We start from the raw sequence: 13,425 nt of genomic DNA, 5'->3' as shown, positions 1-13,425 counted from the left end.
AACTATGAAAATTGAAAAAGAGGTGGGGGGGATGCAACACGAGGACTTCCCAGGAGGTCACCCATCCTAGTACTACTCTCGCCCAAACTCGCTTAACCTCGGAGTTCTGATGGGATCCGGTGCATGTGAGTTGGTATGATCGCATCCGTTATTCTATGACTTGTAATTGTATATGACCATTTCTTTGGCCGTAACCTTTACGCGTGCGAACATCACACCGCCCCCACACGATCGCACGAAATTCATAAATGTTCATCAAGACCGTCCCTCGAATATTCAAAAAATATAATTAATAAATAAGCCGCAAACAATACGCAACCAAGAACTATGAAAATTAAAAAAGAGGTGGGGGGGATGCAACACGAGGACTTCCCAGGAGGTCACCCATCCTAGTACTACTCTCGCCCAAACTCGCTTAACCTCGGAGTTCTGATGGGATCCGGTGCATGTGAGTCGGTATGATCGCATCAGTTATTCTATGACTTGTAATTGTATATGACCATTTCTTTGGCCGTAACCTTTACGCGTGCGAACATCACACCGCCCCCACACGATCGCACGAAATTCATAAATGTTCATCAAGACCGTCCCTCGAATATTCAAAAAATATAATTAATAAATAAGCCGCAAACAATACGCAACCAAGAACTATGAAAATTGAAAAAGAGGTGGGGGGGATGCAACACGAGGACTTCCCAGGAGGTCACCCATCCTAGTACTACTCTCGCCCAAACTCGCTTTACCTCGGAGTTCTGATGGGATCCGGTGCATGTGAGTTGGTATGATCGCATCCGTTATTCTATGACTTGTAATTGTATATGACCATTTCTTTGGCCGTAACCTTTACGCGTGCGAACATCACACCGCCCCCACACGATCGCACGAAATTCATAAATGTTCATCAAGACCGTCCCTCGAATATTCAAAAAATATAATTAATAAATAAGCCGCAAACAATACGCAACCATGAACTATGAAAATTGAAAAAGAGGTGGGGGGGATGCAACACGAGGACTTCCCAGGAGGTCACCCATCCTAGTACTACTCTCGCCCAAACTCGCTTTACCTCGGAGTTCTGATGGGATCCGGTGCATGTGAGTTGGTATGATCGCATCCGTTATTCTATGACTTGTAATTGTATATGACCATTTCTTTGGCCGTAACCTTTACGCGTGCGAACATCACACCGCCCCCACACGATCGCACGAAATTCATAAATGTTCATCAAGACCGTCCCTCGAATATTCAAAAAATATAATTAATAAATAAGCCGCAAACAATACGCAACCAAGAACTATGAAAATTGAAAAAGAGGTGGGGGGGATGCAACACGAGGACTTCCCAGGAGGTCACCCATCCTAGTACTACTCTCGCCCAAACTCGCTTAACCTCGGAGTTCTGATGGGATCCGGTGCATGTGAGTCGGTATGATCGCATCCGTTATTCTATGACTTGTAATTGTATATGACCATTTCTTTGGCCGTAACCTTTACGCGTGCGAACATCACACCGCCCCCACACGATCGCACGAAATTCATAAATGTTCATCAAGACCGTCCCTCGAATATTCAAAAAATATAATTAATAAATAAGCCGCAAACAATACGCAACCAAGAACTATGAAAATTGAAAAAGAGGTGGGGGGGATGCAACACGAGGACTTCCCAGGAGGTCACCCATCCTAGTACTACTCTCGCCCAAACTCGCTTAACCTCGGAGTTCTGATGGGATCCGGTGCATGTGAGTCGGTATGATCGCATCCGTTATTCTATGACTTGTAATTGTATATGACCATTTCTTTGGCCGTAACCTTTACGCGTGCGAACATCACACCGCCCCCACACGATCGCACGAAATTCATAAATGTTCATCAAGACCGTCCCTCGAATATTCAAAAAATATAATTAATAAATAAGCCGCTAACAATACGCAACCAACAACTATGAAAATTGAAAAAGAGGTGGGGGGGATGCAACACGAGGACTTCCCAGGAGGTCACCCATCCTAGTACTACTCTCGCCCAAACTCGCTTAACCTCGGAGTTCTGATGGGATCCGGTGCATGTGAGTCGGTATGATCGCATCCGTTATTCTATGACTTGTAATTGTATATGACCATTTCTTTGGCCGTAACCTTTACGCGTGCGAACATCACACCGCCCCCACACGATCGCACGAAATTCATAAATGTTCATCAAGACCGTCCCTCGAATATTCAAAAAATATAATTAATAAATAAGCCGCAAACAATACGCAACCAAGAACTATGAAAATTGAAAAAGAGGTGGGGGGGATGCAACACGAGGACTTCCCAGGAGGTCACCCATCCTAGTACTACTCTCGCCCAAACTCGCTTAACCTCGGAGTTCTGATGGGATCCGGTGCATGTGAGTCGGTATGATCGCATCCGTTATTCTATGACTTGTAATTGTATATGACCATTTCTTTGGCCGTAACCTTTACGCGTGCGAACATCACACCGCCCCCACACGATCGCACGAAATTCATAAATGTTCATCAAGACCGTCCCTCGAATATTCAAAAAATATAATTAATAAATAAGCCGCTAACAATACGCAACCAACAACTATGAAAATTGAAAAAGAGGTGGGGGGGATGCAACACGAGGACTTCCCAGGAGGTCACCCATCCTAGTACTACTCTCGCCCAAACTCGCTTAACCTCGGAGTTCTGATGGGATCCGGTGCATGTGAGTTGGTATGATCGCATCCGTTATTCTATGACTTGTAATTGTATATGACCATTTCTTTGGCCGTAACCTTTACGCGTGCGAACATCACACCGCCCCCACACGATCGCACGAAATTCATAAATGTTCATCAAGACCGTCCCTCGAATATTCAAAAAATATAATTAATAAATAAGCCGCAAACAATACGCAACCAAGAACTATGAAAATTGAAAAAGAGGTGGGGGGGATACAACACGAGGACTTCCCAGGAGGTCACCCATCCTAGTACTACTCTCGCCCAAACTCGCTTAACCTCGGAGTTCTGATGGGATCCGGTGCATGTGAGTCGGTATGATCGCATCCGTTATTCTATGACTTGTAATTGTATATGACCATTTCTTTGGCCGTAACCTTTACGCGTGCGAACATCACACCGCCCCCACACGATCGCACGAAATTCATAAATGTTCATCAAGACCGTCCCTCGAATATTCAAAAAATATAATTAATAAATAAGCCGCAAACAATACGCAACCAAGAACTATGAAAATTGAAAAAGAGGTGGGGGGGATGCAACACGAGGACTTCCCAGGAGGTCACCCATCCTAGTACTACTCTCGCCCAAACTCGCTTGACCTCGGAGTTCTGATGGGATCCGGTGCATGTGAGTTGGTATGATCGCATCCGTTATTCTATGACTTGTAATTGTATATGACCATTTCTTTGGCCGTAACCTTTACGCGTGCGAACATCACACCGCCCCCACACGATCGCACGAAATTCATAAATGTTCATCAAGACCGTCCCTCGAATATTCAAAAAATATAATTAATAAATAAGCCGCTAACAATAGGCAACCAAGAACTATGAAAATTGAAAAAGAGGTGGGGGGGATGCAACACGAGGACTTCCCAGGAGGTCACCCATCCTAGTACTACTCTCGCCCAAACTCGCTTAACTTCGGAGTTCTGATGGGATCCGGTGCATGTGAGTTGGTATGATCGCATCCGTTATTCTATGACTTGTAATTGTATATGACCATTCCTTTGGCCGTAACCTTTACGCGTGCGAACATCACACCGCCCCCACACGATCGCACGAAATTCATAAATGTTCATCAAGACCGTCCCTCGAATATTCAAAAAATATAATTAATAAATAAGCCGCTAACAATACGCAACCAAGAACTATGAAAATTAAAAAAGAGGTGGGGGGGATGCAACACGAGGACTTCCCAGGAGGTCACCCATCCTAGTACTACTCTCGCCCAAACTCGCTTAACTTCGGAGTTCTGATGGGATCCGGTGCATGTGAGTTGGTATGATCGCATCCGTTATTCTATGACTTGTAATTGTATATGACCATTCCTTTGGCCGTAACCTTTACGCGTGCGAACATCACACCGCCCCCACACGATCGCACGAAATTCATAAATGTTCATCAAGACCGTCCCTCGAATATTCAAAAAATATAATTAATAAATAAGCCGCTAACAATACGCAACCAAGAACTATGAAAATTAAAAAAGAGGTGGGGGGGATGCAACACGAGGACTTCCCAGGAGGTCACCCATCCTAGTACTACTCTCGCCCAAACTCGCTTAACTTCGGAGTTCTGATGGGATCCGGTGCATGTGAGTTGGTATGATCGCATCCGTTATTCTATGACTTGTAATTGTATATGACCATTCCTTTGGCCGTAACCTTTACGCGTGCGAACATCACACCGCCCCCACACGATCGCACGAAATTCATAAATGTTCATCAAGACCGTCCCTCGAATATTCAAAAAATATAATTAATAAATAAGCCGCTAACAATACGCAACCAAGAACTATGAAAATTAAAAAAGAGGTGGGGGGGATGCAACACGAGGACTTCCCAGGAGGTCACCCATCCTAGTACTACTCTCGCCCAAACTCGCTTAACTTCGGAGTTCTGATGGGATCCGGTGCATGTGAGTTGGTATGATCGCATCCGTTATTCTATGACTTGTAATTGTATATGACCATTCCTTTGGCCGTAACCTTTACGCGTGCGAACATCACACCGCCCCCACACGATCGCACGAAATTCATAAATGTTCATCAAGACCGTCCCTCGAATATTCAAAAAATATAATTAATAAATAAGCCGCTAACAATACGCAACCAAGAACTATGAAAATTAAAAAAGAGGTGGGGGGGATGCAACACGAGGACTTCCCAGGAGGTCACCCATCCTAGTACTACTCTCGCCCAAACTCGCTTAACCTCGGAGTTCTGATGGGATCCGGTGCATGTGAGTTGGTATGATCGCATCCGTTATTCTATGACTTGTAATTGTATATGACCATTCCTTTGGCCGTAACCTTTACGCGTGCGAACATCACACCGCCCCCACACGATCGCACGAAATTCATAAATGTTCATCAAGACCGTCCCTCGAATATTCAAAAAATATAATTAATAAATAAGCCGCTAACAATACGCAACCAAGAACTATGAAAATTAAAAAAGAAGTGGGGGGGGATGCAACACGAGGACTTCCCAGGAGGTCACCCATCCTAGTACTACTCTCGCCCAAACTCGCTTAACCTCGAAGTTCTGATGGGATCCGGTGCATGTGAGTTGGTATGATCGCATCCGTTATTCTATGACTTGTAATTATATATGACCATTTCTTTGGCCGTAACCTTTACGCGTGCGAACACCACACCGCCCCCACACGATCGCACGAAATTCATAAATGTTCATCAAGACCGTCCCTCGAATATTCAAAAAATATAATTAATAAATAAGCCGCAAACAATACGCAACCAAGAACTATGAAAATTGAAAAAGAGGTGGGGGGGATGCAACACGAGGACTTCCCAGGAGGTCACCCATCCTAGTACTACTCTCGCCCAAACTCGCTTAACCTCGGAGTTCTGATGGGATCCGGTGCATGTGAGTTGGTATGATCGCATCCGTTATTCTATGACTTGTAATTGTATATGACCATTTCTTTGGCCGTAACCTTTACGCGTGCGAACACCACACCGCCCCCACACGATCGCACGAAATTCATAAATGTTCATCAAGACCGTCCCTCTAATATTCAAAAAATATAATTAATAAATAAGCCGCAAACAATACGCAACCAAGAACTATGAAAATTGAAAAAGAGGTGGGGGGGATGCAACACGAGGACTTCCCAGGAGGTCACCCATCCTAGTACTACTCTCGCCCAAACTCGCTTAACCTCGGAGTTCTGATGGGATCCGGTGCATGTGAGTTGGTATGATCGCATCCGTTATTCTATGACTTGTAATTGTATATGACCATTTCTTTAGCGGTAACCTTTACGCGTGCGAACATCACACCGCCCCCACACGATCGCACGAAATTCATAAATGTTCATCAAGACCGTCCCTCGAATATTCAAAAAATATAATTAATAAATAAGCCGCAAACAATACGCAACCAAGAACTATGAAAATTGAAAAAGAGGTGGGGGGGATGCAACACGAGGACTTCCCAGGAGGTCACCCATCCTAGTACTACTCTCGCCCAAACTCGCTTAACCTCGGAGTTCTGATGGGATCCGGTGCATGTGAGTTGGTATGATCGCATCCGTTATTCTATGACTTGTAATTGTATATGACCATTTCTTTGGCCGTAACCTTTACGCGTGCGAACATCACACCGCCCCCACACGATCGCACGAAATTCATAAATGTTCATCAAGACCGTCCCTCTAATATTCAAAAAATATAATTAATAAATAAGCCGCAAACAATACGCAACCAAGAACTATGAAAATTGAAAAAGAGGTGGGGGGGATGCAACACGAGGACTTCCCAGGAGGTCACCCATCCTAGTACTACTCTCGCCCAAACTCGCTTAACCTCGGAGTTCTGATGGGATCCGGTGCATGTGAGTTGGTATGATCGCATCCGTTATTCTATGACTTGTAATTGTATATGACCATTTCTTTAGCGGTAACCTTTACGCGTGCGAACATCACACCGCCCCCACACGATCGCACGAAATTCATAAATGTTCATCAAGACCGTCCCTCGAATATTCAAAAAATATAATTAATAAATAAGCCGCAAACAATACGCAACCAAGAACTATGAAAATTGAAAAAGAGGTGGGGGGGATGCAACACGAGGACTTCCCAGGAGGTCACCCATCCTAGTACTACTCTCGCCCAAACTCGTTTAACCTCGGAGTTCTGATGGGATCCGGTGCATGTGAGTTGGTATGATCGCATCCGTTATTCTATGACTTGTAATTGTATATGACCATTTCTTTGGCCGTAACCTTTACGCGTGCGAACATCACACCGCCCCCACACGATCGCACGAAATTCATAAATGTTCATCAAGACCGTCCCTCGAATATTCAAAAAATATAATTAATAAATAAGCCGCAAACAATACGCAACCAAGAACTATGAAAATTGAAAAAGAGGTGGGGGGGATACAACACGAGGACTTCCCAGGAGGTCACCCATCCTAGTACTACTCTCGCCCAAACTCGCTTAACCTCGGAGTTCTGATGGGATCCGGTGCATGTGAGTTGGTATGATCGCATCCGTTATTCTATGACTTGTAATTGTATATGACCATTTCTTTGGCTGTAACCTTTACGCGTGCGAACATCACACCGCCCCCACACGATCGCACGAAATTCATAAATGTTCATCAAGACCGTCCCTCGAATATTCAAAAAATATAATTAATAAATAAGCCGCAAACAATACGCAACCAAGAACTATGAAAATTGAAAAAGAGGTGGGGGGGATGCAACACGAGGACTTCCCAGGAGGTCACCCATCCTAGTACTACTCTCGCCCAAACTCGCTTGACCTCGGAGTTCTGATGGGATCCGGTGCATGTGAGTTGGTATGATCGCATCCGTTATTCTATGACTTGTAATTGTATATGACCATTTCTTTGGCCGTAACCTTTACGCGTGCGAACATCACACCGCCCCCACACGATCGCACGAAATTCATAAATGTTCATCAAGACCGTCCCTCGAATATTCAAAAAATATAATTAATAAATAAGCCGCAAACAATACGCAACCAAGAACTATGAAAATTGAAAAAGAGGTGGGGGGGATGCAACACGAGGACTTCCCAGGAGGTCACCCATCCTAGTACTACTCTCGCCCAAACTCGCTTAACCTCGGAGTTCTGATGGGATCCGGTGCATGTGAGTTGGTATGATCGCATCCGTTATTCTATGACTTGTAATTGTATATGACCATTTCTTTGGCCGTAACCTTTACGCGTGCGAACATCACACCGCCCCCACACGATCGCACGAAATTCATAAATGTTCATCAAGACCGTCCCTCGAATATTCAAAAAATATAATTAATAAATAAGCCGCAAACAATACGCAACCAAGAACTATGAAAATTGAAAAAGAGGTGGGGGGGATGCAACACGAGGACTTCCCAGGAGGTCACCCATCCTAGTACTACTCTCGCCCAAACTCGCTTAACCTCGAAGTTCTGATGGGATCCGGTGCATGTGAGTTGGTATGATCGCATCCGTTATTCTATGACTTGTAATTGTATATGACCATTTCTTTGGCCGTAACCTTTACGCGTGCGAACACCACACCGCCCCCACACGATCGCACGAAATTCATAAATGTTCATCAAGACCGTCCCTCGAATATTCAAAAAATATAATTAATAAATAAGCCGCAAACAATACGCAACCAAGAACTATGAAAATTGAAAAAGAGGTGGGGGGGATGCAACACGAGGACTTCCCAGGAGGTCACCCATCCTAGTACTACTCTCGCCCAAACTCGCTTAACTTCGGAGTTCTGATGGGATCCGGTGCATGTGAGTTGGTATGATCGCATCCGTTATTCTATGACTTGTAATTGTATATGACCATTTCTTTGGCCGTAACCTTTACGCGTGCGAACATCACACCGCTCCCACACGATCGCACGAAATTCATAAATGTTCATCAAGACCGTCCCTCGAATATTCAAAAAATATAATTAATAAATAAGCCGCTAACAATACGCAACCAAGAACTATGAAAATTAAAAAAGAGGTGGGGGGGATGCAACACGAGGACTTCCCAGGAGGTCACCCATCCTAGTACTACTCTCGCCCAAACTCGCTTAACTTCGGAGTTCTGATGGGATCCGGTGCATGTGAGTTGGTATGATCGCATCCGTTATTCTATGACTTGTAATTGTATATGACCATTCCTTTGGCCGTAACCTTTACGCGTGCGAACATCACACCGCCCCCACACGATCGCACGAAATTCATAAATGTTCATCAAGACCGTCCCTCGAATATTCAAAAAATATAATTAATAAATAAGCCGCTAACAATACGCAACCAAGAACTATGAAAATTAAAAAAGAGGTGGGGGGGATGCAACACGAGGACTTCCCAGGAGGTCACCCATCCTAGTACTACTCTCGCCCAAACTCGCTTAACTTCGGAGTTCTGATGGGATCCGGTGCATGTGAGTTGGTATGATCGCATCCGTTATTCTATGACTTGTAATTGTATATGACCATTCCTTTGGCCGTAACCTTTACGCGTGCGAACATCACACCGCCCCCACACGATCGCACGAAATTCATAAATGTTCATCAAGACCGTCCCTCGAATATTCAAAAAATATAATTAATAAATAAGCCGCTAACAATACGCAACCAAGAACTATGAAAATTAAAAAAGAGGTGGGGGGGGGATGCAACACGAGGACTTCCCAGGAGGTCACCCATCCTAGTACTACTCTCGCCCAAACTCGCTTAACCTCGGAGTTCTGATGGGATCCGGTGCATGTGAGTTGGTATGATCGCATCCGTTATTCTATGACTTGTAATTGTATATGACCATTCCTTTGGCCGTAACCTTTACGCGTGCGAACATCACACCGCCCCCACACGATCGCACGAAATTCATAAATGTTCATCAAGACCGTCCCTCGAATATTCAAAAAATATAATTAATAAATAAGCCGCTAACAATACGCAACCAAGAACTATGAAAATTAAAAAAGAGGTGGGGGGGATGCAACACGAGGACTTCCCAGGAGGTCACCCATCCTAGTACTACTCTCGCCCAAACTCGCTTAACTTCGGAGTTCTGATGGGATCCGGTGCATGTGAGTTGGTATGATCGCATCCGTTATTCTATGACTTGTAATTGTATATGACCATTCCTTTGGCCGTAACCTTTACGCGTGCGAACATCACACCGCCCCCACACGATCGCACGAAATTCATAAATGTTCATCAAGACCGTCCCTCGAATATTCAAAAAATATAATTAATAAATAAGCCGCTAACAATACGCAACCAAGAACTATGAAAATTAAAAAAGAGGTGGGGGGGATGCAACACGAGGACTTCCCAGGAGGTCACCCATCCTAGTACTACTCTCGCCCAAACTCGCTTAACTTCGGAGTTCTGATGGGATCCGGTGCATGTGAGTTGGTATGATCGCATCCGTTATTCTATGACTTGTAATTGTATATGACCATTCCTTTGGCCGTAACCTTTACGCGTGCGAACATCACACCGCCCCCACACGATCGCACGAAATTCATAAATGTTCATCAAGACCGTCCCTCGAATATTCAAAAAATATAATTAATAAATAAGCCGCTAACAATACGCAACCAAGAACTATGAAAATTAAAAAAGAGGTGGGGGGGATGCAACACGAGGACTTCCCAGGAGGTCACCCATCCTAGTACTACTCTCGCCCAAACTCGCTTAACTTCGGAGTTCTGATGGGATCCGGTGCATGTGAGTTGGTATGATCGCATCCGTTATTCTATGACTTGTAATTGTATATGACCATTCCTTTGGCCGTAACCTTTACGCGTGCGAACATCACACCGCCCCCACACGATCGCACGAAATTCATAAATGTTCATCAAGACCGTCCCTCGAATATTCAAAAAATATAATTAATAAATAAGCCGCTAACAATACGCAACCAAGAACTATGAAAATTAAAAAAGAGGTGGGGGGGATGCAACACGAGGACTTCCCAGGAGGTCACCCATCCTAGTACTACTCTCGCCCAAACTCGCTTAACTTCGGAGTTCTGATGGGATCCGGTGCATGTGAGTTGGTATGATCGCATCCGTTATTCTATGACTTGTAATTGTATATGACCATTCCTTTGGCCGTAACCTTTACGCGTGCGAACATCACACCGCCCCCACACGATCGCACGAAATTCATAAATGTTCATCAAGACCGTCCCTCGAATATTCAAAAAATATAATTAATAAATAAGCCGCTAACAATACGCAACCAAGAACTATGAAAATTAAAAAAGAGGTGGGGGGGATGCAACACGAGGACTTCCCAGGAGGTCACCCATCCTAGTACTACTCTCGCCCAAACTCGCTTAACTTCGGAGTTCTGATGGGATCCGGTGCATGTGAGTTGGTATGATCGCATCCGTTATTCTATGACTTGTAATTGTATATGACCATTCCTTTGGCCGTAACCTTTACGCGTGCGAACATCACACCGCCCCCACACGATCGCACGAAGTTCATAAATGTTCATCAAGACCGTCCCTCGAATATTCAAAAAATATAATTAATAAATAAGCCGCTAACAATACGCAACCAAGAACTATGAAAATTAAAAAAGAGGTGGGGGGGATGCAACACGAGGACTTCCCAGGAGGTCACCCATCCTAGTACTACTCTCGCCCAAACTCGCTTAACTTCGGAGTTCTGATGGGATCCGGTGCATGTGAGTTGGTATGATCGCATCCGTTATTCTATGACTTGTAATTGTATATGACCATTCCTTTGGCCGTAACCTTTACGCGTGCGAACATCACACCGCCCCCACACGATCGCACGAAATTCATAAATGTTCATCAAGACCGTCCCTCGAATATTCAAAAAATATAATTAATAAATAAGCCGCTAACAATACGCAACCAAGAACTATGAAAATTAAAAAAGAGGTGGGGGGGATGCAACACGAGGACTTCCCAGGAGGTCACCCATCCTAGTACTACTCTCGCCCAAACTCGCTTAACTTCGGAGTTCTGATGGGATCCGGTGCATGTGAGTTGGTATGATCGCATCCGTTATTCTATGACTTGTAATTGTATATGACCATTCCTTTGGCCGTAACCTTTACGCGTGCGAACATCACACCGCCCCCACACGATCGCACGAAATTCATAAATGTTCATCAAGACCGTCCCTCGAATATTCAAAAAATATAATTAATAAATAAGCCGCTAACAATACGCAACCAAGAACTATGAAAATTAAAAAAGAGGTGGGGGGGATGCAACACGAGGACTTCCCAGGAGGTCACCCATCCTAGTACTACTCTCGCCCAAACTCGCTTAACTTCGGAGTTCTGATGGGATCCGGTGCATGTGAGTTGGTATGATCGCATCCGTTATTCTATGACTTGTAATTGTATATGACCATTCCTTTGGCCGTAACCTTTACGCGTGCGAACATCACACCGCCCCCACACGATCGCACGAAATTCATAAATGTTCATCAAGACCGTCCCTCGAATATTCAAAAAATATAATTAATAAATAAGCCGCTAACAATACGCAACCAAGAACTATGAAAATTAAAAAAGAGGTGGGGGGGATGCAACACGAGGACTTCCCAGGAGGTCACCCATCCTAGTACTACTCTCGCCCAAACTCGCTTAACTTCGGAGTTCTGATGGGATCCGGTGCATGTGAGTTGGTATGATCGCATCCGTTATTCTATGACTTGTAATTGTATATGACCATTCCTTTGGCCGTAACCTTTACGCGTGCGAACATCACACCGCCCCCACACGATCGCACGAAATTCATAAATGTTCATCAAGACCGTCCCTCGAATATTCAAAAAATATAATTAATAAATAAGCCGCTAACAATACGCAACCAAGAACTATGAAAATTAAAAAAGAGGTGGGGGGGATGCAACACGAGGACTTCCCAGGAGGTCACCCATCCTAGTACTACTCTCGCCCAAACTCGCTTAACTTCGGAGTTCTGATGGGATCCGGTGCATGTGAGTTGGTATGATCGCATCCGTTATTCTATGACTTGTAATTGTATATGACCATTCCTTTGGCCGTAACCTTTACGCGTGCGAACATCACACCGCCCCCACACGATCGCACGAAATTCATAAATGTTCATCAAGACCGTCCCTCGAATATTCAAAAAATATAATTAATAAATAAGCCGCTAACAATACGCAACCAAGAACTATGAAAATTAAAAAAGAGGTGGGGGGGATGCAACACGAGGACTTCCCAGGAGGTCACCCATCCTAGTACTACTCTCGCCCAAACTCGCTTAACTTCGGAGTTCTGATGGGATCCGGTGCATGTGAGTTGGTATGATCGCATCCGTTATTCTATGACTTGTAATTGTATATGACCATTCCTTTGGCCGTAACCTTTACGCGTGCGAACATCACACCGCCCCCACACGATCGCACGAAATTCATAAATGTTCATCAAGACCGTCCCTCGAATATTCAAAAAATATAATTAATAAATAAGCCGCTAACAATACGCAACCAAGAACTATGAAAATTAAAAAAGAGGTGGGGGGGATGCAACACGAGGACTTCCCAGGAGGTCACCCATCCTAGTACTACTCTCGCCCAAACTCGCTTAACTTCGGAGTTCTGATGGGATCCGGTGCATGTGAGTTGGTATGATCGCATCCGTTATTCTATGACTTGTAATTGTATATGACCA

At 44.5% G+C, this 13,425-nt stretch overlaps 42 non-coding genes across 42 annotated transcripts; all 42 read right to left on the bottom strand.

Moving 5' to 3' along the window:
- Positions 1-28: 28 nt before the first annotated feature.
- On the bottom strand, positions 29-147 carry LOC139195617 (5S ribosomal RNA). The gene has a single exon (XR_011580440.1). It is a non-coding gene; the product is annotated as a 5S ribosomal RNA (ribosomal RNA).
- A 204-nt stretch (positions 148-351) lies between these two features.
- On the bottom strand, positions 352-470 carry LOC139195649 (5S ribosomal RNA). The gene has a single exon (XR_011580472.1). It is a non-coding gene; the product is annotated as a 5S ribosomal RNA (ribosomal RNA).
- A 204-nt stretch (positions 471-674) lies between these two features.
- LOC139195645 (5S ribosomal RNA) lies at positions 675-793 on the bottom strand. Its single transcript, XR_011580468.1, has one exon. It is a non-coding gene; the product is annotated as a 5S ribosomal RNA (ribosomal RNA).
- A 204-nt stretch (positions 794-997) lies between these two features.
- On the bottom strand, positions 998-1,116 carry LOC139195644 (5S ribosomal RNA). Its single transcript, XR_011580467.1, has one exon. It is a non-coding gene; the product is annotated as a 5S ribosomal RNA (ribosomal RNA).
- Positions 1,117-1,320: 204 nt separating this feature from the next.
- LOC139195622 (5S ribosomal RNA) lies at positions 1,321-1,439 on the bottom strand. Its single transcript, XR_011580445.1, has one exon. It is a non-coding gene; the product is annotated as a 5S ribosomal RNA (ribosomal RNA).
- A 204-nt stretch (positions 1,440-1,643) lies between these two features.
- On the bottom strand, positions 1,644-1,762 carry LOC139195621 (5S ribosomal RNA). The gene has a single exon (XR_011580444.1). It is a non-coding gene; the product is annotated as a 5S ribosomal RNA (ribosomal RNA).
- A 204-nt stretch (positions 1,763-1,966) lies between these two features.
- LOC139195620 (5S ribosomal RNA) lies at positions 1,967-2,085 on the bottom strand. The gene has a single exon (XR_011580443.1). It is a non-coding gene; the product is annotated as a 5S ribosomal RNA (ribosomal RNA).
- A 204-nt stretch (positions 2,086-2,289) lies between these two features.
- On the bottom strand, positions 2,290-2,408 carry LOC139195619 (5S ribosomal RNA). The gene has a single exon (XR_011580442.1). It is a non-coding gene; the product is annotated as a 5S ribosomal RNA (ribosomal RNA).
- A 204-nt stretch (positions 2,409-2,612) lies between these two features.
- On the bottom strand, positions 2,613-2,731 carry LOC139195616 (5S ribosomal RNA). Its single transcript, XR_011580439.1, has one exon. It is a non-coding gene; the product is annotated as a 5S ribosomal RNA (ribosomal RNA).
- A 204-nt stretch (positions 2,732-2,935) lies between these two features.
- Positions 2,936-3,054, bottom strand: LOC139195655 (5S ribosomal RNA). Its single transcript, XR_011580478.1, has one exon. It is a non-coding gene; the product is annotated as a 5S ribosomal RNA (ribosomal RNA).
- A 204-nt stretch (positions 3,055-3,258) lies between these two features.
- On the bottom strand, positions 3,259-3,377 carry LOC139195643 (5S ribosomal RNA). Its single transcript, XR_011580466.1, has one exon. It is a non-coding gene; the product is annotated as a 5S ribosomal RNA (ribosomal RNA).
- A 204-nt stretch (positions 3,378-3,581) lies between these two features.
- LOC139195590 (5S ribosomal RNA) lies at positions 3,582-3,700 on the bottom strand. Its single transcript, XR_011580413.1, has one exon. It is a non-coding gene; the product is annotated as a 5S ribosomal RNA (ribosomal RNA).
- A 204-nt stretch (positions 3,701-3,904) lies between these two features.
- Positions 3,905-4,023, bottom strand: LOC139195589 (5S ribosomal RNA). The gene has a single exon (XR_011580412.1). It is a non-coding gene; the product is annotated as a 5S ribosomal RNA (ribosomal RNA).
- A 204-nt stretch (positions 4,024-4,227) lies between these two features.
- LOC139195588 (5S ribosomal RNA) lies at positions 4,228-4,346 on the bottom strand. Its single transcript, XR_011580411.1, has one exon. It is a non-coding gene; the product is annotated as a 5S ribosomal RNA (ribosomal RNA).
- Positions 4,347-4,550: 204 nt separating this feature from the next.
- Positions 4,551-4,669, bottom strand: LOC139195587 (5S ribosomal RNA). The gene has a single exon (XR_011580410.1). It is a non-coding gene; the product is annotated as a 5S ribosomal RNA (ribosomal RNA).
- A 204-nt stretch (positions 4,670-4,873) lies between these two features.
- Positions 4,874-4,992, bottom strand: LOC139195615 (5S ribosomal RNA). Its single transcript, XR_011580438.1, has one exon. It is a non-coding gene; the product is annotated as a 5S ribosomal RNA (ribosomal RNA).
- A 205-nt stretch (positions 4,993-5,197) lies between these two features.
- On the bottom strand, positions 5,198-5,316 carry LOC139195654 (5S ribosomal RNA). The gene has a single exon (XR_011580477.1). It is a non-coding gene; the product is annotated as a 5S ribosomal RNA (ribosomal RNA).
- Positions 5,317-5,520: 204 nt separating this feature from the next.
- Positions 5,521-5,639, bottom strand: LOC139195613 (5S ribosomal RNA). The gene has a single exon (XR_011580436.1). It is a non-coding gene; the product is annotated as a 5S ribosomal RNA (ribosomal RNA).
- A 204-nt stretch (positions 5,640-5,843) lies between these two features.
- Positions 5,844-5,962, bottom strand: LOC139195612 (5S ribosomal RNA). The gene has a single exon (XR_011580435.1). It is a non-coding gene; the product is annotated as a 5S ribosomal RNA (ribosomal RNA).
- A 204-nt stretch (positions 5,963-6,166) lies between these two features.
- LOC139195611 (5S ribosomal RNA) lies at positions 6,167-6,285 on the bottom strand. The gene has a single exon (XR_011580434.1). It is a non-coding gene; the product is annotated as a 5S ribosomal RNA (ribosomal RNA).
- Positions 6,286-6,489: 204 nt separating this feature from the next.
- Positions 6,490-6,608, bottom strand: LOC139195610 (5S ribosomal RNA). Its single transcript, XR_011580433.1, has one exon. It is a non-coding gene; the product is annotated as a 5S ribosomal RNA (ribosomal RNA).
- A 204-nt stretch (positions 6,609-6,812) lies between these two features.
- LOC139195635 (5S ribosomal RNA) lies at positions 6,813-6,931 on the bottom strand. The gene has a single exon (XR_011580458.1). It is a non-coding gene; the product is annotated as a 5S ribosomal RNA (ribosomal RNA).
- A 204-nt stretch (positions 6,932-7,135) lies between these two features.
- LOC139195652 (5S ribosomal RNA) lies at positions 7,136-7,254 on the bottom strand. The gene has a single exon (XR_011580475.1). It is a non-coding gene; the product is annotated as a 5S ribosomal RNA (ribosomal RNA).
- A 204-nt stretch (positions 7,255-7,458) lies between these two features.
- LOC139195642 (5S ribosomal RNA) lies at positions 7,459-7,577 on the bottom strand. Its single transcript, XR_011580465.1, has one exon. It is a non-coding gene; the product is annotated as a 5S ribosomal RNA (ribosomal RNA).
- A 204-nt stretch (positions 7,578-7,781) lies between these two features.
- LOC139195609 (5S ribosomal RNA) lies at positions 7,782-7,900 on the bottom strand. Its single transcript, XR_011580432.1, has one exon. It is a non-coding gene; the product is annotated as a 5S ribosomal RNA (ribosomal RNA).
- Positions 7,901-8,104: 204 nt separating this feature from the next.
- On the bottom strand, positions 8,105-8,223 carry LOC139195653 (5S ribosomal RNA). The gene has a single exon (XR_011580476.1). It is a non-coding gene; the product is annotated as a 5S ribosomal RNA (ribosomal RNA).
- A 204-nt stretch (positions 8,224-8,427) lies between these two features.
- Positions 8,428-8,546, bottom strand: LOC139195586 (5S ribosomal RNA). Its single transcript, XR_011580409.1, has one exon. It is a non-coding gene; the product is annotated as a 5S ribosomal RNA (ribosomal RNA).
- A 204-nt stretch (positions 8,547-8,750) lies between these two features.
- On the bottom strand, positions 8,751-8,869 carry LOC139195585 (5S ribosomal RNA). The gene has a single exon (XR_011580408.1). It is a non-coding gene; the product is annotated as a 5S ribosomal RNA (ribosomal RNA).
- Positions 8,870-9,073: 204 nt separating this feature from the next.
- On the bottom strand, positions 9,074-9,192 carry LOC139195584 (5S ribosomal RNA). Its single transcript, XR_011580407.1, has one exon. It is a non-coding gene; the product is annotated as a 5S ribosomal RNA (ribosomal RNA).
- Positions 9,193-9,398: 206 nt separating this feature from the next.
- Positions 9,399-9,517, bottom strand: LOC139195608 (5S ribosomal RNA). The gene has a single exon (XR_011580431.1). It is a non-coding gene; the product is annotated as a 5S ribosomal RNA (ribosomal RNA).
- A 204-nt stretch (positions 9,518-9,721) lies between these two features.
- On the bottom strand, positions 9,722-9,840 carry LOC139195583 (5S ribosomal RNA). The gene has a single exon (XR_011580406.1). It is a non-coding gene; the product is annotated as a 5S ribosomal RNA (ribosomal RNA).
- A 204-nt stretch (positions 9,841-10,044) lies between these two features.
- Positions 10,045-10,163, bottom strand: LOC139195582 (5S ribosomal RNA). The gene has a single exon (XR_011580405.1). It is a non-coding gene; the product is annotated as a 5S ribosomal RNA (ribosomal RNA).
- Positions 10,164-10,367: 204 nt separating this feature from the next.
- Positions 10,368-10,486, bottom strand: LOC139195580 (5S ribosomal RNA). Its single transcript, XR_011580403.1, has one exon. It is a non-coding gene; the product is annotated as a 5S ribosomal RNA (ribosomal RNA).
- A 204-nt stretch (positions 10,487-10,690) lies between these two features.
- On the bottom strand, positions 10,691-10,809 carry LOC139195579 (5S ribosomal RNA). Its single transcript, XR_011580402.1, has one exon. It is a non-coding gene; the product is annotated as a 5S ribosomal RNA (ribosomal RNA).
- A 204-nt stretch (positions 10,810-11,013) lies between these two features.
- LOC139195578 (5S ribosomal RNA) lies at positions 11,014-11,132 on the bottom strand. The gene has a single exon (XR_011580401.1). It is a non-coding gene; the product is annotated as a 5S ribosomal RNA (ribosomal RNA).
- Positions 11,133-11,336: 204 nt separating this feature from the next.
- Positions 11,337-11,455, bottom strand: LOC139195577 (5S ribosomal RNA). The gene has a single exon (XR_011580400.1). It is a non-coding gene; the product is annotated as a 5S ribosomal RNA (ribosomal RNA).
- Positions 11,456-11,659: 204 nt separating this feature from the next.
- Positions 11,660-11,778, bottom strand: LOC139195576 (5S ribosomal RNA). The gene has a single exon (XR_011580399.1). It is a non-coding gene; the product is annotated as a 5S ribosomal RNA (ribosomal RNA).
- Positions 11,779-11,982: 204 nt separating this feature from the next.
- On the bottom strand, positions 11,983-12,101 carry LOC139195575 (5S ribosomal RNA). Its single transcript, XR_011580398.1, has one exon. It is a non-coding gene; the product is annotated as a 5S ribosomal RNA (ribosomal RNA).
- Positions 12,102-12,305: 204 nt separating this feature from the next.
- LOC139195574 (5S ribosomal RNA) lies at positions 12,306-12,424 on the bottom strand. Its single transcript, XR_011580397.1, has one exon. It is a non-coding gene; the product is annotated as a 5S ribosomal RNA (ribosomal RNA).
- A 204-nt stretch (positions 12,425-12,628) lies between these two features.
- LOC139195573 (5S ribosomal RNA) lies at positions 12,629-12,747 on the bottom strand. The gene has a single exon (XR_011580396.1). It is a non-coding gene; the product is annotated as a 5S ribosomal RNA (ribosomal RNA).
- Positions 12,748-12,951: 204 nt separating this feature from the next.
- Positions 12,952-13,070, bottom strand: LOC139195572 (5S ribosomal RNA). The gene has a single exon (XR_011580395.1). It is a non-coding gene; the product is annotated as a 5S ribosomal RNA (ribosomal RNA).
- Positions 13,071-13,274: 204 nt separating this feature from the next.
- Positions 13,275-13,393, bottom strand: LOC139195571 (5S ribosomal RNA). Its single transcript, XR_011580394.1, has one exon. It is a non-coding gene; the product is annotated as a 5S ribosomal RNA (ribosomal RNA).
- Positions 13,394-13,425: the final 32 nt, after the last annotated feature.

The sequence above is a fragment of the Malus domestica genome, chromosome 04 (genome assembly GCF_042453785.1).
Source record: "Malus domestica chromosome 04, GDT2T_hap1".
In the NCBI taxonomy this organism is placed as follows: Eukaryota; Viridiplantae; Streptophyta; class Magnoliopsida; order Rosales; family Rosaceae; genus Malus; species Malus domestica.
The sequence above is the reverse complement of the archived record's forward strand: the minus strand, read 5'-3'. Positions and strand labels throughout refer to the sequence as shown.